The sequence below is a fragment of the Cyprinus carpio genome, chromosome A11, assembly GCF_018340385.1.
Source record: "Cyprinus carpio isolate SPL01 chromosome A11, ASM1834038v1, whole genome shotgun sequence".
In the NCBI taxonomy this organism is placed as follows: domain Eukaryota; kingdom Metazoa; phylum Chordata; class Actinopteri; order Cypriniformes; family Cyprinidae; genus Cyprinus; species Cyprinus carpio.
Genome location: NC_056582.1, coordinates 26,257,422 through 26,281,866, shown reverse-complemented (window position 1 = coordinate 26,281,866; position 24,445 = coordinate 26,257,422). Strand labels below are relative to the sequence as shown.

General features: G+C 34.6%; 2 long non-coding RNA genes across 3 annotated transcripts in view; one reads left to right on the top strand and one right to left on the bottom strand.

Moving 5' to 3' along the window:
• Nucleotides 1-394, top strand: part of LOC122146663 — a 1,332-nt gene extending 938 nt beyond the window's left edge. For both annotated transcript variants that reach the window (XR_006161192.1, XR_006161193.1), the window contains exon 3: nt 353-394. This is a non-coding gene — a long non-coding RNA (uncharacterized LOC122146663). The remainder of the gene's footprint in view (nt 1-352) is intronic.
• Nucleotides 395-23,390: 22,996 nt separating this feature from the next.
• LOC122146668 lies at nt 23,391-24,445 on the bottom strand. The gene is made up of 3 exons (XR_006161203.1): nt 24,380-24,445; nt 24,253-24,299; nt 23,391-23,409 (listed from the first exon to the last, which is right to left on the bottom strand). It is a non-coding gene; the product is annotated as an uncharacterized LOC122146668 (long non-coding RNA).

The following is a 24,445-nucleotide window of genomic DNA, read 5'->3' as shown; positions in this document are numbered from 1 at the left end:
ACATACTCTATATGGACAAAAGTATTGGTACCCCCTTCTTTAGAACAGAAAAAGGCACTTCCAAAACAAAGATGTAAACATAATTCATGCATTTAAAAGCTGTATTTCCATCTCAACAGTTTTGGAAGTGTCTAAAATGAATGCACACTTATGTACAAGTCATTAGTGTTTACTGATGAGTTTTTGGAAGCACACAATTCCCTAGAATATCATTATATGCTTAAACATCAAGATTTGTACTCGTGGAAATGACTAAAGTAGTCAAACCTGTTCATTAGAAGGGGGTGCCAATATTTTTGGCAGTATAGTGTATGAGGTTTGGTTCTGTTTATAATCGGTCTGATGTCTGCAGGTCTGTGGTTGGGAGTGGAGTGGGATGATCCAGAGAGAGGAAAACATGACGTGGCGTCATGAAGGAGTGCGATACTTCACCTGCAGGTGCTCACTAGTAACCAAACAATCACAATCAGTGATATACATTTTAAAGGGGTGCTTTATTGCGATCTCACTTTTAATGTTGCTGTTTGAGCATAAACAATAAACGGAGATATGTCTTTTAAAATTATGGCAAGTTTAAATGGCTACAAAAACGGCTTGTGATGTCACAAACCCAGAAATTTACATAAACACCGCCCCCGGGAACATGCAGCAAAGGGGGCGGGGCCATGCTGCACTGCTTCAGAGAAGAGGAAGAGTTGTTGCCACGGGCCACGTCAAAACTAGGGATGCATGCATGAATAAACACATTCATATATGAATCGTGATTTTGTCTTCTAACGATTCTAATGGATTCATAAGTTTCACCATCAATGTTCTAAAGCAGCGGTTCAGCCAATCACTACACACTGAGCCAGCTAACCAATCAGAGCCCATCGCTTATTTCTGAGGGAGGGGCTTCATAAAAGCAGGAACTCATCGGAGCATTTATCAGAGAAGGGACTGAGCAGTGTAGAATAAAGGTAAAGGTTGGCTTAAGAAAGCCTAGTCTGAAAGTTTAAAGCAGCTGTGAAAGCCTGAAGTTTAAAAATTTAGATTAGATGGATATTAATAACATGTTTCTAGCACGATTAACATGTTCCTAGTAAGATTAGCATGCTGCTAACATGACTAGCAAGTTACTAACATGTTGCTATCATGATTAACAAGATACTAGCATGTCGGTAGCATGTTTCTAGCGTGATTAACATGTTGTTAGCATGATTAACATGTTTCTAGCATGATTAGCATGTTCCTAGCAAGATTAGCATATGATAAGCAGGTTGTTAACATGACTAGCAGTTACTAACATGTTGCTAGCATGATTATCAAAGTTACTAGCATGTCGCTAGCATGTTTCTAGCATGAATAGCATTCTTCTAGCATGATTAGCAAGTGACTAGCATGTTTCTAGGATGATTAGAATGTTGCTAGCATGACTAACAAGTTACTGGCATGTCAATAGCATGTTTCTAGCGTGATTAGCATGTTGTTTTAGCAAGTACATTTTACACATGTTTTCTAGCATGATTAGCATGTTCCTAGCAAGATTATACATATGATAGCAGGGTTGGGCGTAACATGACTAGCAAGTTACTAGCAGTTGCTAGCATGATTAGCAAGTTACTAGCATGTCACTAGCATGTTTTTAGCATGATAGCGAGTGACTAGCATGTCCTCTAGCATGATTAGCATGTTTGCTAGAATGATTAAACAAGTCGCTAGCATGTTTCTTCTTAGAAATTATATAGAAATAGTCAGATGATAGATAGATTAGAAATCTATGGATTAGAAAATGTACATAGAACGTAGTAATTATTATTAGGTAATATTATATTATATAGATAGATAGATAGATAGATAGATAGATAGATAGATAGATAGATAGATAGATTAGAAATATTAAAAGAGTTTGAATGGGTTAGAAATAGTTAATAAAAGGGAAGCTTGGATTTGAGTTTAATGGCCTCAGTGTGCGTTACACTTGGAGTTTGAATAGTCTTGGCTCATCTGAACCTTCCCGTCAATGCAAGTCAGGGGGATTTTTATGCTTTTTAAAATCTTCAGCATTTTTAGCAACAATACGTCGGATCACTTAAGAAAAAGATATAGCCCAACCCGGCGAGCTCAGTCTGAAGAGCTGGGCTGAGTTTGGTGGTTCTATCTTGAAAGCTCTGAGAGGAGGAGCGTTCAAAAATTTAGGTCTAATAATAATAATAACTAGCTTAAGCAACAGATCAGTATGTTGGCTTTCTCAAGTGTGTTTCTATAGTGTTTTTAAAACCTGTTTGCATAAAACACAGGTTAGACTGCAAACCCATAAACCCAATCAAGACTAGAAAAAAAACCCATCTCTTTACACAGCTTGTTTGTGTCTCTCCGGTCCAGACACGACGACGGGCGCCGTTTCTGCGGACCCAAGAAGGCCAGCTCCCCCGAGTTGTGATTACGTGAAGCTCTGAAAGCGCGCTACGAGGTGTAGCTACTCGGAGTTAGATCGGAGAAGCATGCTGAAGATCCTCCAGCAGAACCGGATGATGGTGCGGCTTTTGAAGACGTCAAGCCAGGAAACAGAGGTGTGTTTGATCTTCTTTCATATTTACAGCCACTGTACACCACTAAAAGAGTTTGAGATCCAGTACGGATTAGGATGTTTTTAAGTCTTTCTCTGGCTCATCAAAGACTGCATTATTTGATCTACAAACACACAGTAAAATTGTGAAATATATTTGCAATTTAAAAGACCGGTTTTTGTATTTTAATATACGTTAATATAAGGAATTAACTTCTCTTAGTGAGTCCAAACATTGTGAGTAAAAAAAGAGTCCGCCCAACTGTTAAAGTAGTAGTGTATATGGCTACAAAGATTTTCGATTTTTTGTAATTTGATTTAACTTGTTGTATTCATATATAAAGTATCACAGTTCACCACAAAAAAATATTAAGCAGCACAACATTTTCCAAAATTCAATAATATTCAGGCATATTAGAATGATTTCTGACGGAATTCATTGTTACACTGATAATTTACCAATTGCTGCTAAAAAAAATTCGGCTTTCCAACACCGAAAGAAAATTGATTTTAAAATATATTAAAATACAAACCAGTATATTTTAATTCCAATAATATTTCAGGAATCTTATACCGTTTGTTGTGCTGTTATTGATAATTAAATTAAAGGCGGCCTTAATGAAGCAGAAGAAAAAAAAGAAAAACCTTTATAAAAAACATCTTCCTTTATACATGTGTATTAAGAGATGTGTTTTCTTTCCCAGTAGTCTGAACTCAAAAAGTGACCCACTGCAATGAATCACATTCTCTTAAGGCACATCTAGTCGTGTTATCAGAACAACATGTTTCTTTGTGCTCTCGAACAGTGATGGAGAAGCTGCCATAAATCGGTCTGAGTAGATGCGATAGTGTTCTGGTCCCGTTCCGGAAGAACGAGACGCAGAACACCACACCCGTATCCTTCAGAAAACACATCCACTCGCTGTTCGCCGACGGGAACATGAAGGCGTCGGCAGCCGTGATGAAGCTTCTTTAACAGCGTGTGTACAGTGGCTCAGTCCCCTCTGGAATCTTTCTGGAACTGACTGCTGAGCTCGTGGGAGGTGCTGGAGTCGGCGGTACACCGAGCAAGCTGATGCTCATGCGGGAGCTGCAGCTCAGGGGAATGGGCAGTCTTCATTCATATCATTCCCTTCGAGCTCTGCTTGTGAGGTCTGAGCGCCTGGAGAGGCCCCTTTTCAACATCTCTGTGCAGTTCCACAAACAGACCTGAGCATCTCCAGGGGAGCCGAGCCGGTGTTAATCCCCGCCGTCTCCTGTCTGGAGGGTGCTGTACACTCTACAGCTGCAGCGTCACCTGGGATCAGGTCGGATTTATGTGTTTCTATGTGGTTTGGCTTTGTGCTTATTCTCTTTATTATATCATAATTAGTGCATTACTATATAAACCACTGGTCCAAAAAGTTAGGAATAAAGGCTTGCATTACAGTATATTTAATCAAGAATATAACATTTTTAAAACCAGATAATAGTTTGAGATCTTTAATTCATCCATAAAATTGTAAAGTATATTTGTTTTTTTTTTTTTTTCGGTATTATGTAAAATAGTAAGGTTTTTTAACTACTATTTCCAAGTGATTAAACATTACTGTGTTGCTGTATTTTTTTACAGAATACTATGTAATCTTATTTAGAGATAATACAAAACAAAACGGGAAAATTGTGAAAATATTACGTGCAATTTAAAATCCCGGGTTTTTGGTATTTTAATATACTTTAAATTTTAATTGAATACAGTAAGTATTGGTCAATTACTTAACCTAATTAAGAAATTTATTATGTATGTTGTTATTATTACTAATTGGACAATAAATAATAATAGCAATAAAATTATGATAAATAAATGATAATAGTATTCATAATAATTAATTATTCACTGTTTTACTTAAACTGTAATGGGTATTTCACAATATTACTGTAAAAACTACAGTTAAAATAAGTACTGTATGTGATAATGTGTGTCATTAGTAATTCATCAATTGTACTAATATTTCACAATATCACTGGTAAAAATACATTAAAAACGGTAATTAATTGTTGAAATCCATTTAAAATTTATAATTAAATTAATTATACTAATTCATCACTCAATACAGTTTGATAAATCACAATATTACTGTCAACGAATACATACAAAACGGTAAAATATTTAAAAAGTGTTAATACTATTTAATTATTACAATATAAACTGTAAGAATACGTAAAAACTGGTTTTAAAATATTTCAAAACGGTTAAATAATATTAATATTACAATATAACTGTAAGAAATAAAGGTAAAAACGGTAAAAATATTTACAACGGTTGTTAATAATATAATTACAAATATTACTGTAAGATATAAGTCAAAAAGTGGTACAATTTTTAAAACGGTTACTAACTACTTAATTATCACACATAATACTGTAAAGAATATAAGTTTAAAATCGGTAAATATATTAAAAACGTTTAATAATATTAATTATTACAATATAACTGTAAAGAATGCCGTAGAAAAATTAGATATTTTAAAACTTAATAAAAATTGTTATTGTTTCACAATCTTCATGTAAAAATAACAAAAGAAACGCATTCTGTTCAATTTAAAAAGATCATTTTGTTACTCTTAATTACATAACTATTACAACTGTAATATATATTCCCTATATATAATGTTTCACACCATACTTGTTATCAAATAAATGCAGCCCTCAGCCTTGAGAGAGAACATTATAATACTTTTTTAATTGATCCATACTTTTGTTTGTTGTTGTGTTTGTGTATGTGGCTCTGACCCCTGGACCCCTGACCCCCTCACCCCTCATGCCTTGGGCAGGTCTGGTTTCACACTGCGCCCCAATGTGGCGCCTTAGGAGGAAACTGTATCTACGCTGACAATGACCTCACAGATGTTACTGAGGGACAACACTGAATCACAATTCACATCATCATCCACAGAGCAGAGATATTCCTCAGGAACCAATCATGCTTTCGTTTGTCCAGACCACAACGTGTGCTACAGACCTTAAAGGTTCTGGATTTATCCAAATAACCACATGAGTCCAGGAGACTGTGCTGGAAATCCTCACCTTTACCCTGGTGAGATAACAGATATGAGCTCTTGCAAAACGTCTGTTCCTAACCACATCATACTGTGAAATAATTTCCTGCATCTTTCAGTTGGAGAAGCTGAATCTGTCCCACAGCGGTTTATATCTGTCATTCAGTTCAGTGATGCTTCAGCAGGTACTGAACACAACCATAGTATTTCAATTTATAATGTGTGTGTGTGTATGGCATAAATAAATAAAATAAAACCAATATTTTCATGTCTTTGAAGGTGACAAGACAGCTTTGTTTCCTCCTGCGCTGAAGACACTTTACTAGACTACAACAACATTTTCAGAGGTACCATCTAAAAAAAAACATCATGTGGAAGACGTCGCAGTTTGCATCAATTAAATTGACAAAAGTGATTTTTCTAGTCCAAACAGCAAGCCTATTAAATGCAAGTAAGCGTGTCTACTTTAAATGCTCCAAGTAACTTTTAGTAAATATGGGTGAAATAAGGTTTCATTATTCATCAGCGTTACAGATATATTTTATTGTACAAATGAGACGACATACATATTTTGACCTGTTTCTTATTAACACATATCAAAGAAATGGTAACCTATACTAAATTTGATTATTATATTTTAACTGGATACACAAATGGGTCAAATCTATTGAGTTTGTGCAATTGATGTGATTGCAGCTCTTTATTGCTTTTAGAGCTGCACTGTGAGCCTTAAAGGGTTCATGTGACGTGGTCGCTAGCAAAAGAACATTATTTGGTGCATGCAATGGCGTTTACAAACGGTTTAAAGTGGTTAGTTCACCCAACACTGAAAAGTCTGTCAGTAATTACTCACCTCATGTCGTTCCAACCCATCAATAATTTCAAACAAAACATTAACATAAAAAAAAAAAAGATGTTACTCCTCCAATGGTCAAAAGTGGTACTCGGGGAGAAGATCCTGAATGAATTGTATTGATTGTTTTCTTTGCGCACGAAAAGTATTCTCGTAGCTTTGTTAAAGTTTATGGTTAAGTCACTGATGTCACATTTTAAAACGATCTCCCTGCACGTTTCCTGAGCCTATCACGTAAGGATCCGTGCAGTCTATGGCGGTTCGAGGCTCTCTGATTTCATCACAAATGTCTTCATTTGTGTTTACGAAATACTTCAAAATAATTTAGAAATAAATTGTAATACTTTTCACAACATTCCTGTTTTTACTGTAATTTTTACAGGAATATTGTTAAATAATTTATTTAAGGCATAATTATGTAATTATTATTACTAAATGACATATAATAATTTGCATAATTATTGAATAAATTAATATTATTGTAATTACGTAACTAAAAATAACATTCAATTCACTATTTACTGTAAAATTATTTTCACACTATTACTGTAAGTATAGTAAACAATATTGTGAAATGTTTTTTAATTAATAATGTCATAAATTAAATACCTTGTAAGAATTTTCACAAGATTCACTGTAAAAAGCTTAATAAACATACTATGGTAAAATATTCAAAAATATACTTAAATTATTAATATTCATTAACTGGATAAATTTAATAATTTACAGTATCACTGTAAGAATAAAGTACAACAGTAATACTGTAAAAATCTTTAAAACAGTTTAATGATTTAATAATACATTTACTGTCAATGACATAAAAACAAAAGCATTGTGGAATAACTTTAAAACTTAATGTATTCGGTTGTAAATTTTCTTTAACCCCCCTGATGTCTCTTGGAATTTTTTTAATGATGCCTTTGTAGTTCGGCCCTTTGATCGGGTAATGTCATTACTGTTATGGGGGGCAGAGAGCTCTGGGGTTCATCAAAAATATTTTAAATGTGTGTTCTGAAGATAAAACAAAGGGTCTTAGGGTTTGGCAATGGGGATGAGATAAAAAATTTTTCTTTTGGGGTGAAAACCCTTTTTTTTGTAATGGTTTTAGTTGTATTTCTGTAAAAGCGAAGGTGTGTGGGGTTTTGGGGGGTGTGTGGGGTGTTTGTTTGTGTGTCTGTGTGGTGTGTGTGTGTGTGTTTTGGTGTTCCGTGTGTGTGTGTTCTCTGTGTGTGTGTTTTCTGTGGTGGTGTGTGGGTGTTTTTGTCTGTGTGTGTCTGTGTGTGTGGGTGTGTTTGGTCTGGTGTGTGTCTTGGGGTTTTGTGTGTTGTGTGTGTGTGTGTGTGTGTGTGTGTGTGTTTCTGTTATGTGTGTGTGTGTGTGTGTGTGTGTGTGTGTGTGTGTGTGTGTGTGTGTGTGTGTGGGGGGTTATTGTTTTTGTGTGTGTGTGTGTGTGTGTGTGTGTGTGTGTGTCTGTCTCTGTGTTTCTGTGTGTGTGTGTGTGTGTGTGTGTGAGTGGTTGTTTGTGTTTTTCTTTGTTTTTGTGTGTGTGTGTGTGTGTGTGTGTGTGTCTTCTCTGAGTTTTGTGTGTTGTGTGTGTGTGTGTGTGTGTGTGTGTGTGTGTGTTTTTTGTGTGTGTGTGTGTGTGTGTGTGTGTGTGTGTGTGTGTTTACCGTGTGTGTGTGTGTGTGTGTGTTTTTGGGTGGGTTGGTGGCAGGGGGGGGGAAAAAGGGGGGCTTCGTCTCGTTTCATCCCCTGCAGGAGGAACCCACGCGCAGAGAGAGAAGAACCGGAGACCGTGAGACAGATCACCCCAGCTGACCCCTGGACTTGGGAATAGAAAGGTGCCTCAAACCCCCGGTTCTGGGTTTTGGATTTCACCGCTACAAAGTCTTTATGAGGGTGATTATAAGTCCTGATCTAGTGAGAACACAAACAAAGCTCCTCAAAGATCCTGATGATCGATTTGAGACTCTAAAACATGATTGATGGAGACTCAAGTAAAGCTGAGCTGCTTCAGTCCTAAGAGTTTCATCGGGATATTATGCAGTTATTCTGAGCCTTTACTTGATCAAAATCACTCAAGAATCTGACACCGACAACTCAGCGAGCATGAGAAGCATGGAAGTTTTCTACATTAACTAAAAGAAGCTTTTAACTGATCACCACCTCTAAACTGAGCAATCAGAGACAGAGACATGGATCTTTTATCCGCTGTTGTGGTCAGGTGTTGTCGGATGAGATCAGGGGGGCGGAGCTGGAACTACTGTAATAATTTATGGATTGGTTGGCCTGAAGGTCCGGAGGTCACAGTGACCCGGAGCAAAACACCCAACCAGAGTTTCATGAGCGACACCCGCGATTCCTCGCGCTCCTCCAGAGTGATTTTCAAAACTGAGAGCTGGGAAGCTCCGCCCACAGAGCAATCTCATTGGTTCTCCTTATTTGCATATTAAACATCTGATACTGATCTCATTGGCTGGTCATGGATTTTCGCTGTAATCGGGTTAAAACACGCTTTTGTTTGTTTGTTTGTTCAGAGTAGAACGGTGCTTCGGCCGAGATGCCTAGCTGAAACGAACAGAGAAACCATTTGGCGCTAAAAAATCATCTATATAAGCAATTACGAATCCGCCCATCATCTCATCAATACAGACCGCTAAAAACCTCACCTTATGAACGCCTCTGCTTTCATTACAAGCCTTATCGCTCGTCACTGGTCCCGAGGATTCGGAGATGAAGCCTATAGAGAAGAAGCTGCCATGTAAAAGCACTCATTAGAAACGCAGACACGTCACGTTGTTACGATTTGTGATGGTTTTCTTATCTTCTCTGTTTTCAGGCTCGATGATCGTTCAGAAGGTGAAGGGGCTTTTGCATCGGCTGCTCAAACTACCAGGAATGGAGTTAAAGCTCTCCTACACCTGCTCGAAGGTAAAACACACCCATAAATCCACTGAGCAGCCTTCAGAAATCGCCACACAAAAACCTCTCATTTAAATCATTTTTTTTTATTTTCCTCTAATTTTACTTGTAGTATTGATTCTTACAAACCTTTTTATGATAAACTTGCATTGCGGTTTTATCATTATATTTTCTGGTTTCATATTTTAAATGAGGTTTTATCATTATATTTTCTGGTTTCATACTTAATTTTAGCTGAATTTTTTGTTGTTTTTGTCATTTTCTACTCAGTTTGTTGGTGTTTACCGACGTCTATATAGTTTTTTATTAATTTAGTATTTGATTCATTAGTAATACAGTGCTTCAAATTAAAATAAACGGAAAAATGAGAAGAAATGGTAAGTAGCTGACATGAAAATGTTTGTATTTGATTTCAGTTAAACGTTTATTTTGTTTAAAGTACACAATGTTTTTATATGGTTTGCGTTTTGTTGGTGTTAATTTGAGGTTATGTTTAGTTACAATCGTATTAATTTTTGTAAATTTTATTTAATTTCGTTTTGGTTGGTGAAGATGATGTATAGGTTTATGACATTTTTCATGTGTTGAAGTTGCACTAATGAAGCTGAAATAAAACACGTTATGTGACATCCCATCCTATAGATGGCCGGCAGAGAGATTGAGATCGATAACGATCTGAAGCCGCTGGAGTTTTACTCGGTGGAGGACGGCGACAGAATTCTGGTGCTGTGTGGGGGAGGGTGAGACGGGGCGACAGAAGTCTGGCGATGGTCTGATGAAAACAAAGGCAGGGGATTGTGGGACAATCTGAGAGGCAAACTCTCTTATTCATATCCATCAACAAAATTATCATCCTCAAAAAATAATCATTACGAAAATCACCTATAAAAAGCACAAATAAACTAAAAAGATCATCTGTAAGACCCTATGAATTAAATTTGGATCCTTTAATGTCTGTGAATCATTACAGTCTCTCACCTAACAACGTTCCTGGAGCAAATATTCCAGAAAGACATGTTATAAGATCACGTGAATCTCATAAAGAAATATACAGGTCACATTTCACCCCAGTATCAATGTTTGTTTTTCACATTCAAATAAAATGAAATAAAATTCATTACAGCATACTGTACAATGTAATTTCATGTTAAAGAAGGCAATTGAAAATTGCTTAAGTGTGCTTAAGTGTCATTTAAAAAACGTCATGATGGCAAAAATAATAATAATAGCCTTTGCAATTTTTTTATTTTTTTTTTTATTTAGATTTTTCTTGACATAATTCATGAACTTTAACTACCTATTAAATAAACATAGTAATTTTGTTTGCAAATCCGTGGAGTCTGAATCATTTTTATTAAAGCAAGTAGACATAAAACCATCTTGTAACTGTGTTTTGTTAAATCGCTGTTGTAAGCCTATGATAATTAACATGCTAGTCACTTGCTTTATTAAACTTATTAAACTTTTCAAACTTTCTAAACTTTTCAAACTTTCTGTTCAGGCTTTCTCAAGCCAACTTAAATTTTTTCTCAAAAAACAAATAAAATCCACTTAACGTTATATTATAGAGCTGTCGGGACGGATTTGGCGGGAAACTATACTTTTATTTATTTATTTTTTGTGCAAAAAATAAATAAATTTCACCCATCACTAGACGTGCTTTTTTAAAATCATTAGAAAGCGATGTTGAAATTCGAAAAAATATCTTTTTGAACTTATTTTGAACTTAATTCACTATTTAAAATAGTTTAAACTGCAGTTCAGTTGCTGGCAGTTCAATAGTGAATGTTCAATTTATCAGTATATTGTAATAAATATTTGAAAAATCATTGTCAATGTAAAAAGAGCAAATGGGAGCAGCATGAACACAATTCTGAGGAGAAACGTCAGAACTACAGGTCTGCAGTTCAAAAGAGCTCTGAGATTAATATCTCTTTCAAATGTAAACGAAATGTAAACTGAGGGGGGAAAAGAATTGCGAGGTTAAAAAGTCGCGATTACCTATTTAATTCCGTGGAAGAAAACGAGTTAAGCTTTTCGAAATCAGTTAAATCATTGCGTCGCAAAACGATTCACTGTTTCAGCGCTAAATGGATCGCGAATCATTTTGCCATTAATCAACATCAGAGAAGCATGAAGAAATGTAGCTACTGTTAAATTACTGAAACATTAACTTAAAAATCTCAGAGGGCTTCGGTTTTTATATAATTCAATAATAAATAACACAACAACAATAAGATACAACTACCAATAATCACATCAATCAAAATTAAGTATTAATATAAATATAAGATGAACTTGAAATTAGAAATACTGCCTTGGCTGTCTTGCCGAATTAACTACTAAAAATTACTAAAACTAAAAAACAGAAAAAAATATTTAATTTTAATTAATATTAAAAAATAATTAAAATGACAAAAGCACATAACAAAATTAGTTACACTAAAATCGTAAAAATAAATACAGAATTTAGTTTTCAGAATATTTTGATTATTTTGTTTTTGTAATGACAGTGATGGCAAACTCTTTCAAATAAAATAAATCATTTTAAAATAAATAAATGTTAAATCATAAAAACGCCAGTACAAAAAAAATTAGAAATTTTTCTTTAATTTTTATTTTAGTAAGAAATAAAAAGCACTTGTCAGGGGTGGCATTCACTAGAAATAAATCAGTTAAAAATCCAAAAATTAAACGTAACACGAACTCCAAATAAAGATAAACATCTCAATGCAAATAAGTAGTAATTAATTGTAAAAACATATCAAAATCAACAATGAAAATAAAAACACTTAAAAAAGTTCATGTAAGTGACACACAGAAAGCCTTTATATTTCTACTATTCATTCACTTAAAATCATAAGGGTTCTTTTCAAGAAGTTTTCCGTAAACTATGTAAAATTAAATATAAAAATGTATTTGGAAAAGCAGCTTGAGAAGGGTAAGAAGCACTTGACTGAAAGGTTAAATTGATCAGGAGCTGATTGGTCTGAATGTTTCCGCCTCCGTCTGTCGATCGGACGGCGTTTGGACTGGGAGCAGACGACTAGCAGCAGCTTCCTGGTCCATCTGGGAGGAGACGAGCCGCTGTTGTCATCGGCAACAGCGAGACTGAACCGCTAAAGATGTACGGCTCTGGAAATGGGAAATGCACTGCACTTTAAACTCACACACACACACTACACAAGGAGCAGGCATGTCACACACGACTGCACTGTCAGGGGTAGAGTCAACCATGGCAAAGACTGACTCCAGCGATTCGCGATGGAGCGCTGTGTTCAGAAGCTACACTAACACACTCAATACTACTTTTATTATGAAGAGAATACCAAGTGAAACAAGTGCTGCAACAATATAAAAGTGTGCAACTATACTTACGTCACTACATTGCATGCTTTATTCAGCAAGTGGCATCCTGTTAGTCACCTCAGGAAATGGATATTTCAGATACATGGTTGAGTGCATTGCACATGTTTTATTTTAGTTATTTTCGTTTCCAGTTTCATGTATTTTATTTAATTTGTATTTTTATTTGTTTTTGTATTTTTTTTTATTTGTATTTATTTTAGTTCTTAATTGCATTTTTTTTATTTTATTTGCATTTGTATTTTTATTTGCATTTACTTTCTTAATTGCATTTTTTTATTTTAATATACGTGCTTGTGTATTTTTATTTGCATTTAATTTCTTAATTGCATTTTTTTATTTTATTATATTTGCATTTGTTTTTTATTTGCATTTACTTTCTAAATTGCATTTTTTTTATTTTAAAGAATAAAATGAAAATAAAATACAAATAATTAAATAAACATCATACAATTAGCAATAAAAAAATGAAAATTTAAATAAAAAAAAAATTGGAATTTACATAAATTGTAAACAAAAAAAAAAAAAAAAATACCAAAAAAAACTGTATATTGTATACATTTGTAAAAATGTTATATATATATATATATATATATATATATATAATATATATATATATATACACACACACACATATATATATAGTTTATACTTTATATATTTCTATATTTATAGTTTTTCACAAACAAAATGATTTGCTGATAAAATAAAACAAACATGGTTCTTACTAAGAAGAACATGAACTGAAAACAGGACGACAAAAATCTCTGAGCGACAACCAGACAATATTTATCATTCCCTGTTTAAACTAAATATTCTTGACACAAAACACAATACAGATCATGGTTTAATCACGGCCTGAAAATGTTCAAAATCACGTCAGAAAGGCAGAGAGGAGCTTTCAAACCGGCATTCGGCCAGATTCCAGCGTGGGAATGCATTATGCATCAGATAATTAGAGTCGATGAGGCTGAAGCTCTCCATCAGAACCGGAGCCATATTTACAGTATTGTTCTGTCATTCAGAAATATTAAGGCAGACGCTGATGAAAACATTAAAGCACACGATGATGAAAGCATGCAGCGCTCGACACACAAACACACACATAGCTGCTCGTCAGCTCAACTATTCCTCCAGAATTAGCAGATCACCAAAACGGCAGAAAAATGATTTCAGCGGAAAACACTCAGCTTAATATAGCACTGATCCGGCTCTTTAAAGTGTTATTCATAGAAACAGAGACGTGTTCAAAACCTGTGAAACTGAATCAGCTTCTGATGATTCAGTTCCAGCTGCATGAGTAGTCAATTCCTGCCGCTCAACTCAACTTATAATATAATCAAATAAAACCTCTCGGATATGGGGAAAACAAAAATGTAAGGGGATAAGATATATTATTTTCGGATAGATTTATGTTGTTTTATTTTTGCTCTGGGTGGTTCTTTTATGCATTGAAAAATTGTCTGTCGTTAAAAATGAATCTGGATCTAAATTGGAATGGAAATATTTTATTGCTGTTACGTGTAACAATAATCTACAATAACCTACTTTCAATCTTTAAAAATTAATTTCTATGGTCCAATAAACAGAAAAGTCTTCACGGTAAATGAGGAATGTCTTTAAAAGACACACACTTCAACAGAAACACACGCAACAAAAAAAAAACTAAAAATAAAAAATAATAATAATAAAAAATAGGCAGGCAAAAAATAAAAAAAACAAACAGTAAAAATAACCACAAATAAAAGTTGTGAGAACGTTCCATTGTAAAAAAAGAGAAAAAAAAATGTAATACTAATTGAAGATTTCAATTGTTTTACAATAAAATAAAATTTAAAAATACGAGTATAAAAATTAAAAAATGTAAATTAAAAAATCAAAATAAATTTGTTACAAATAAAAATAACAACAAAACAATTTAAATTGTTTTTAGAATGAAAGGAAACAAACACACACCAAAAAAAACAAACAAAATCAACATAAAATAATAAAATAAAATACAAACAAAACCAAAAGAACACCACAAAAGTAAAATAACAATAAAAAAATAAAATAAACGACAAAACACAAAAAACCACAAAATTACCAAACAAAAATAAAACCATTATAAAAACAAAATAAAACTAAAATAAAATAAAATAAAATAAAATAACAGCAAGCGTCTAACGTCAAGAATACAGTATAAAAGGTCATATGTCATCTAAAAAAAAGAACATCTGCTCTCTCATATATATTAGTATATATAAGCTAATTTGCTTTACACATGATATAAACAGTAATGAAATAAAGTGTTTTCATTTGCTTTACACATGATATAATTACTAAGAGGAAAAGGCATTTCTTATGAAATTATACACGCTAACCACCTTATTAACAACACATGAAGAATGATGAAATCACTGTCAGCAGGAACAGACAAAAAACACAAACAAAAGAGAAAACGGAAAGAGGAAAAGAAACCCAGTGTCAGATCTAACAGAAAAAACAGAGAATATAAAATCCCCATGAAGCTAATGAATCCCACCCCTTCTGCTAAGGAGTCAAACGTAGGCGAATAGTGTGACGGAATCCCACGTGTTTGTGTGTGAAGGTGCGTCATACCTCGGATCCTTCAGCAGCGTCCGGAAGTTGTGCAGATCTCTAATCCCCCTGCTGCACAGTATGCATAAACACAGAAACATTCAACATCCACCCTTTTAACACATGCATCTCTAAAAAGCTGGGTGGAGCTACCAAGTCTGCACGAGACACAGAGGACATTCTACCATTCAATCACTATTTCAAGCCACAGGGATTTCTAAGAAGTCTTCATTACAGTGTCATGAGCCACAAACCAAAACATGAATAACAGCCAATGAAAAAGAGAGCCGAAAATTGAGGGTCACAGAAGGGTACCAAGATTGTACCAGCTTTAATGAGCAGTAGAACTACAATCCCATGATGCAGTTTTGAAGACCTTTGTAAAAATATACATTCCCACAACTAAAAACCAACTGAACTGAAAAATCTAATAAAACAATACAAAACCGTTTTGTAACAATATATATTCAGTTTATTGAAAAATATGTATATATTGTACACAAACACACATATATGATATTATAATATAGATATGTATATTTATATATATATTATTTCTACTCAAAATAATTAATAATACCATTTTGAAATATATATATAAAATAAAAATATTTATATACTTATAATATATGTGTGTATACTGTGTGTATTTATTATGATTATATAAAGATGCTCACATACAGTATATATTTTGAAATATATATATAATATTTCTATATTTATATTCTTATATTAAACATTATATAAAATAGGTATTTAATATATAAACCGTAACATATTTTCTTAAGTACATGCATGTGCTGTGTTATAATAAATAATATTATATATATATCTAGATAGGATACTTCTTTATTATCAGTATATATTATATATAATTAATGAATGTACACAATTATACACAATGATTACTTATTTTATAACAAAAACTTATATTTTGGTGTGCTTATTAATCGTTTGACAGAACTATAATATACAAAAAAATTATATATATATATATGCACACACACACACAATTTTTTTAAATAAAATTGTATTATTATTATTAATTACTGTAACTAAGTTATATTGTTTATAGTTATTCTTTCATTACTTCTATGTTATACGTTCATTTGACTATAGGTTCGAAAAAAAAAACATGAATGCATAAACATAATTCTTGACAGATAATTTTTACGAGCGCCTGCGAGTGAATATTATAGAAGTCACTAAAACGTTCAAATAAGGCAAAAAAAAAAAAGAGTATATATATATATTTTTTTTTATTATATTTGTGGGCGGAGCTCTTTTGACACATTTTGCATGTCACAACTCTGATTGGTGGATTATTTGTGAAGCATCATGGGTAAAGTAGTTTTTCACCACAACTTTAATAATTTTGAACACAAGTTGAAATAATGCAAACTAGCACACCTGTCTTTAACAGTTTATATGTTGTCTTTAGAAATCAATTCCCTTACAGAGTTTTTCCATCAATAACCGCCCGCTGCGCATCATTTCCTGTGCTAATTCACACTCCTAGCGTGATGGTGAAGGTGCTCGGTTCATCATTACCTGGCGAATCCGTTGAGCAGAGCCACGATCTCCTGCCGCGTGAGCTGGAAGCCTTTGGACGGACTGTTTTCTGGGAGGCTCTTTCAGCTCTTTCCGGAGCAATACAGGATCCTGAGGGCCTGTTCCCCAGACCCTGCAGTGCTGAACGGGACAGCAGCGCATCACTCTCAGATCTACACCCAAAAACTTCACCTCCTCAATACAGCGTAGTTCTCTTACCTGTACCGGTACCCGTTGAGCCCGGCATTTACTCGTAGCTTGACACAGGGGTGGGCTTGTTCCGAGGGATGTGGTCTTGAAGTGAGAGCCGTGAACAATCCTCTATGAACAATCACATAAACAACGTGTGTTGGTCAAGCGTTTCCTTCGTCCATGTAAAACATTCATCACCAAGCTCAATTCAATCCTCAGTGACCTAAAATCAAAACTCAACACGGTTCATATTTTAGACATTTTTTGAAAACGGTACTCATTCCTGATCACACATCGGGGGTGGTGTTCCCAGTGGTGGTGGTTTTGTTTGGTTGGTGGGGTGTTTGGGTTGGCGATGTGAGGTGTGATTTTGTGAGAAAACTGTGGTGGGGGGGGTTTTTTTGTGTTTAAAACATGTGGGTTTGTTTGCTGGGGGGTTGTTGTTTGGGGGTTTGTTTCAGTGTGGTTTTGGCTCTGTCTGACTTTTGGGTTTAGTTTTTCGGAGTTGTGGTGCGTTTGTCGGTTGGGTGTCGTGTGATGTGTTGTGTTCCTTTTGTTTGTTTGTTTGGGGGGGGGGTTTTTTGGGTGTGGGGTGTGTGTTTGTCTGTTGGGAGGGTGTGTGCCCAATCGTGGGCTGTGGTTGTGTTGTTTTTGGGTGGTTGGTTGTAGGGGTGGGGGTTTTCGTTTTTGTGTTTTTTTTTTTGTGGTTATGTGAGGCTGTGTTTTGGCTTTTATTGTTGTGGTGGTTTTTGGTGTGGTTGGTGGTATTTTTGGACGTTTGTTGAGTTGTTTGGTGGTTTGCACTGTGGTGGGTGGTATGGGTTGTTTGTGGGGGGTCTTAACTGGGGTGTGAGTGTGGGGTTGTGCAACACAAAGCCAGTTTGTGGGGGTCGGCTTTTTTTTTGTTTTGACTGCGTTCTTCATGAAAGTGTTTTTTTTGTGTGGGGGTTGTGGGTATGTTGGGGGGTGGGGTTGCTGGGTCTTGTGGGGTGTTTGTGGGTGTGAATCTGGGGGTTGGTTTTTGGTCCGGGTCAAACCGTGGGTGGTTTGTGGTGCCTTGGTGTAAAATGGGGTTGGGGGTGGGTGTAGTTTGTGGTGTTTGGGTTTTGTTCTGGGGACTTTTGGGCGGGTGTCTGTTTGTTTTGGGTCCCAGGTCTTGGAGGTTTGGTGCTCAACTTTTTTTTTGTGTGTCTGGTTTTTTGTTTTGTGGCCTGCATGTGGGGGAAGTTTTTGTCAAAAGTGGGTTTGGTTTGCTCTGCCACAAAAACACAAACACATGGTTGGTGTGGGTGGTCTGGGTGTGGTCAACCATTGTGTGGAGTGTTTTGTGGGGGGGGGCCGGTGTCTTGGTTTGGGGGTTGTTGGTGGGTTTGGTTGTGCACATAATGGTTGTTGATGGATGATTGGGTTCGGGAGGGTGTTGATGTTTCGGTGATTTTAGATATTGATGTTTGTGTGAATGTATTGTGTCTTTTTATTCTTTTTGCAATTCTGTTGGGTCAATTGTAAGGGTATACTGTCGCTTTAATTAACTGTTGATGTGTTTTGTGGCAATTGGTTTTTAAATAATCTCTTTGTTGGTGTTTTGTCACTGGTTTGTTGGTGCTGTGTTTTGGGTTTTAGTCTATCAACTGTTTTCCAATCTAGTCTGGATGTTAAGGTGGGTGTGTTTGGTTGTATGTTGAAATGTGTGGTGTGTGTGGGTGGTATAATGTGTTTGGGTGGGGGGTGTGTGTTGGTTTGTGGTGGTGGTTTGTGTGGGTGGGGGTGCGGTTTTGAGGAGTGGTTTTTGGTGGGCCCTCGCTCCGTTTGGGTGTGTTGTTTCTTTTTGTCTTGTTATTTGTTCGTGGGTGTGTGTTTTTTGCGGGTTTTTGTGGTTGTTGGTTTGTTTTTTTTTTTTTGGGGGTTGTGGGGGTGTGTTGTTTGTTTTGTGGACGTGGTTGTGTGTGGGGCGGCGTTTCTGGGGTTTGTTTGTTGTTGGGGGGTGGGTGTTTGGTGCGACCTTTGTTATGTGTGTAAGTGTCGTTTGGGTCTGTGTCTTTTTGGGTTGTCGTAGTGTGATAATGTTGGTGTGGTGGGAGTGCGATATGACGGGTGTGATTTTGGCTCTTGTTTGTATTATAAAATATTTAATGTTTCTCAAATTAAGATGAGCTCATTCTCCTCCAAACTAAACTCATGAGTACAATCATTTAAACATTATTTATTCTGTGTATTTATTGTTTAAATATTTAAATGTATTTTTTTTTTTAAATAATGTTTTTAAATACATTCATTATTTTTCTTAAGAATTTATTCTGTATGTTATTGTATTTAAATAAATAATTAAATAATTGTACATATGTATTTTCCCTTATTTCTTGAGTATTTATTCTAGGATGCAAATATAGTTTAATGCAGGTCATAAAACGTATAATAATTATACATTAGAAATGTTTAATATATATATATATATATGATCCTGGAGCACAAAAAAGCAGTTTTAAGTCTCTCAGTATATTTTGTAGCAATAGCCAACAATGCAGCACTGTGTATGGATCATAAATTATTGATTTTTCTTTATGCCAAAAAATCATTAGGATATTAAGTAAAGATCATGTTCCATGAAGATATTTTTTGTAAATTTCCTACCGTCAGAAGGTATATATCAAAAACTTAATTTTTGGATTAGTAAATATGCATTTGCTAAGAACTTCATTTGAACAACTTTAAAGATGATTTTCTCAATATTTAGATTTTTTTGCTCCCCTCAGATTCCAGATTTTCTAAATAGTTGTATCTCAGACAAATATTGTCCTCCCAACAAAACCATACATCAAATGGGAGAGATTATTTATTCAGCTTTCAGATGATGCATTTCCAGAAAATTGACTGGTTTTGTGCCCAGGGTCAGTGAGATGAGATGTTTGACGTCATGCCACATGTAACTTGTGGAGTGTGGCGCTGACAGCATTAAGGAGTGCCTCTGTGATGATGCTGGAATGTATTTCGGCTCTCTCACTTGGTCCTCTGCTTGAGGACCTGCAGCAGCAGCTCTTTGGTGCAAGGTGTCCTCCCTGAGGAGTTTCCCTGCACAGGTTGATGAAGCTGAGCCTCGGCATCGAGCCACTTTAGTCAGCTGCCACAGGCAGCTCGATCAGATACAGTAAAGTAGAGGTTCTTGAGTCGGGCGCGGTGCCCCCCTCCCCCTCTGGTCCTCGGCCGGGTCGAAGGCCGCCGCCTGAACTCGTGCAGGTTCGGGACCCCAGACAGACTTCCCCCAGACTCCTCTGCAGGGAAACACTGCTACCACAGCACCACAGGGAGCACAGTCTGAGCAGAACATTTAAAAAAAAACTAAACAACACGGAGCCTCTAATACTTGCACTCGCTATTCTGCTTTCTAACTGCTTGTTTTTTCTTTAAAAAAAAAAAACTCTAACACTAACTTCCAACAACCTTTTTCCCATTCTATCTACCTGTTTTCTATTTATTTATCATTTTTTTTATTTATTGTTAAAAAACTTTACTTTCAGTATGTGTGTGTGTCTCTGTGTGTGTGTGTGTGTGTGTGTGAGAGTGGAGTGGGATAGTGTGTGTGTGTGTGTGTGTCTCTGTGTGTGTGTGTGTGTGTGTGTGAGAGTGAGTGATAGTGTGTGTGTGTGTGTGTCTTCTCTGTGTGTGTGTGTGTGTGTGTGTGTCTCTGTGTGTGTGTGTGTGTGTATAGGTGTGAGTGAGTGATAGTGTGTGTGTTTCAGTGTGTGAGTGAGTGTGGAAAGTGATAGTGGTGTGTGTGTATGTGTGTGTGTGTGAGAGGGAGTGTGTGTGTATGTGTGTGTGTGTGTGTGTGTGTGAGTGAGTGTGAGTGATAGTGTGTGTGTTTTTGTGCAGGTTCTGGGGTGTGTGTGTGTGTGTGTGTGTGTGTGTAGAATCTGGGTCTGAGAATGAGTGATAGTGTGTGTGAGTGTGTGATGGTGTGTGTGTGGGTGTGTGGGGTGTGTGTTCTGTGTGTGTGTGTGTGTGTGTGTGTCAGTGTGTGAGTGAGAGGATAGTGTGTGTGTGTGTGTGGGGTGTGTGTGTGTGTGTGTGTGTGTGTGTGTTTGTGTGCTTGTGTGTGTGTGGTGTGTGTGTGTGTGTGTGTTTGAAGGCAGGTGGTGTTTGTGTGTGTGTGTGTGTGTGGTGTGTGGCGGTGGTGTGTAAAAGTAGGTGTGTGTGTAGCTTGTGTGTGGGTGTGTTGCAATTTCTGTGTGAGTGATAGTGTGTGTGTGTTAGAAGTGTGGTGTTTGCCAGTGGAGGAGGGCAGGGGTGTGTGGGAGCTTCTCTGTGTGTGAGTGATAGTGTGTGTGTGTGAAAAGGTGTGCTTCTCTGTGTGTGTGTGTTTCTTGGTGTGTGTGTGTGTGTGTGTTGGTGTGTGTGTGAGTGAGGGAAGAGAGGAGTTTGTATTGGGTGTGTTTACTGGCCCAGCAGGTAGCTCGGGCATTACAGGTGGGGATGCTGATGCTGCTGTGAGTCTTGGAGATCAGACCTGTGAACACACGCTTTCCAAACACATTGGCATCTGTAGCAAAGCAGAGCAAACATACACTTCTTTAACAATCAAGCTCTACAAAATACAAACTACTTTCTCCTTTCAAATAATGAAAAACAACATATATAAAATCATACGAAAAAAATACTGTAACTATAAAACTGTAAGCTATACTAAGTTTCTTACATGCTTTTAAATTAAAAAAACAAATATATAAAAAAATTAAATACAGTTTTATGAGCTCATATTAAAGTGTAATAAACTGTATTTATTTATTTTTTATTATATTTTATTTTATTTTTATTTAAGTATTAAATAAATCCTAATTATAATAATTGTACATTGTGGAAAAAAAAAATGTTTGTTAAAAACTGTTTAGGCAACTCATATGCAAAAACAAATCTCACCACAGCCAACTATATTTCCCAATTAAACCGAATAATATACACATACTAACATGAGCACATTATTGATAATAATAATAAATGAAAAATATAAAATACGTAGCATTAAATAAAATACAATAACTATATAGTATACTTTTTTATTTTTTTTCAAATGTATTTAAATACATATTTATTTAATTTCTATATTATATTTTTTTAATAACATTTAGTTAGAGAAATATGATCTCTTTTGTATAACACTATACATTTAGAAAAATAAAAACTGTGTATAATAACTATACATTAGAAAAATTCATATGAATATTTAATAAATAAAATGGCAGTAACAAACAGGAAATAATTAAAAACAAATATAAAAAAATTAAATACAGTTTTATTTTTTAATATGAGCCCAATAAAACCATGTATAATAATTGTGCATTAGAAAAAAAAATGTTTAATTTTTTAGTAGGTTAAACTCATATATGCAAACAAATCCACCACATTAACCATTTTAATTAAAAATGAATAATATACACATAATTATTATAATTATTATTAATAATAAATAAAATAACAGCAATAAATAAAATACTATAACTATAAGGTATACTTTTTATTTTTCAAATGTATTTAAATACATATTTATTTAATTATATATTATATTTTAATAATATTTAGTTTGGGGAGAAATATGAGCTCATAAAACGGTGTATAATAATTATGCATTAGAAAAAGGTCACATGCATATTTAATAAATAAAAAACAATGGACAACAAAACAGGAAATAAAAAACACTTTTTCTGCCAAAATGAATAATTAAATTATACACAAAAACATTATTATTATTATTATTATTATAATTAATTGTAAAAAATAATAATAAATTTAAAGTACTATGACTATGAAGTAAATAATTTACTTTTACTTATATTAAATTATTTTTCTTCACACTAGATAATTTAAATGTGGACATTTATGTTGAATGTATCCATAAATAAAAATAAATAAATAGATATTAGTTTCTAATGTAGGAATTTCTTGTTTCCACTATCAGTGTTTCATATCAACATATCAAAATAACTCTAATTATCCACAATTCTTGAGCATTTTCAACGCAGAGTACAAAAATACTTCAAATAAATAATGAGGGACATCTCATAGTTTCTAGGAGGAAATGTGTCAGGCTCTATCTACAGAGAGAGATTAATGAAAGCAGGAAATGAATTTGCACTAGCCTATTGATTATGCAAATGAATGCAAGGTGTTTTCATCATCATGTTTAAGCACTAATAAATAATCCCTTTACCTTCCCAGCTTACATGTAATGTAAAATCCTCTCACACTGTGAGAAACAAACAAAGCTCTGCTTTAATACAAGCCCTCTTCTGCTGATCTGGGAGTCAGTTTCACTGGAGAAGCATCGAGGCTCATGAATAAATATTAACTCCTACCATCATCATCACCTGAGAGGAGAGATAGAGGAGAGAGTTGAGCTACAGACAAACTCATCCAATATATAAAAAAAATAATAAAAAAAACTACAGAAAATAAAAAGATGCGTGAAAATATGATATATCCTTTACATACATTACTTCTTTTTAAACGAAATATTCATACCAGATATATAATTATTCATACACATAATATTAGGCACATGCATATAATGTAGCAATTTTTTTTAAATAATTATGGGAATTTATTTTCTGTTATTTTTTTTCTGTTGCTTTACAAATAGATTTTTATTTTTTATTTTTTATATATATATTTTTTTTGTGAGTATTATGATATATTTTTTAATTTACAAAAAATATATATATATATATTTTATTTTATCTAATAATTTGATATTTTTTCTCTGTTTCAGTACAGTCTCCAAAATGGTAAATCTCACAAAATAAAAAAAATAATATATAAAATACTAAAAAAATAAGTGAAATTGTTTTTACAAAAACGAAATCTAAGACTATTAGGCATTTTCATACACTGAGATTTAAATGAAACAAGCTACACTCTCTTTCCAGCCAAATTCTCAATGCATCTAAACATACTTCTTAACTGTATCAGAACAAAATAATGCCATTTGCTGCCTTTTTAACATAAAATCAATCACAACAAACACTCAAAATGATGCATGAACACTTTTCGATTCAAAACACAGCATTAAAAAAAGTAAAATTAAATTTTAACAAAAACAAATTAACTCTTTTAGACTGTTTCCTTTTTGATTCTGGAGTAGACATATCATTTTCTATCAATGCAGTAAGCTTTTCAATGAGATTTGCACTGAAGAAATGTTGAAAACGCACCACGACTGGGAGCCAGCGGGTTGAGAGGACGATACACCGATCTTGGCCTGAAAACAGATCAAGCATGGACACTAAAGATGAGTTTCTGAGCGCAGCAGAGCAGCGTGTGTGTGTGTGTGTGTCTCACTTGAAGCAGTTTTCCTCATAGATGCTGTTCCACACTCTCCAGGCCGAGGGGTCCTTTAGGTATCCG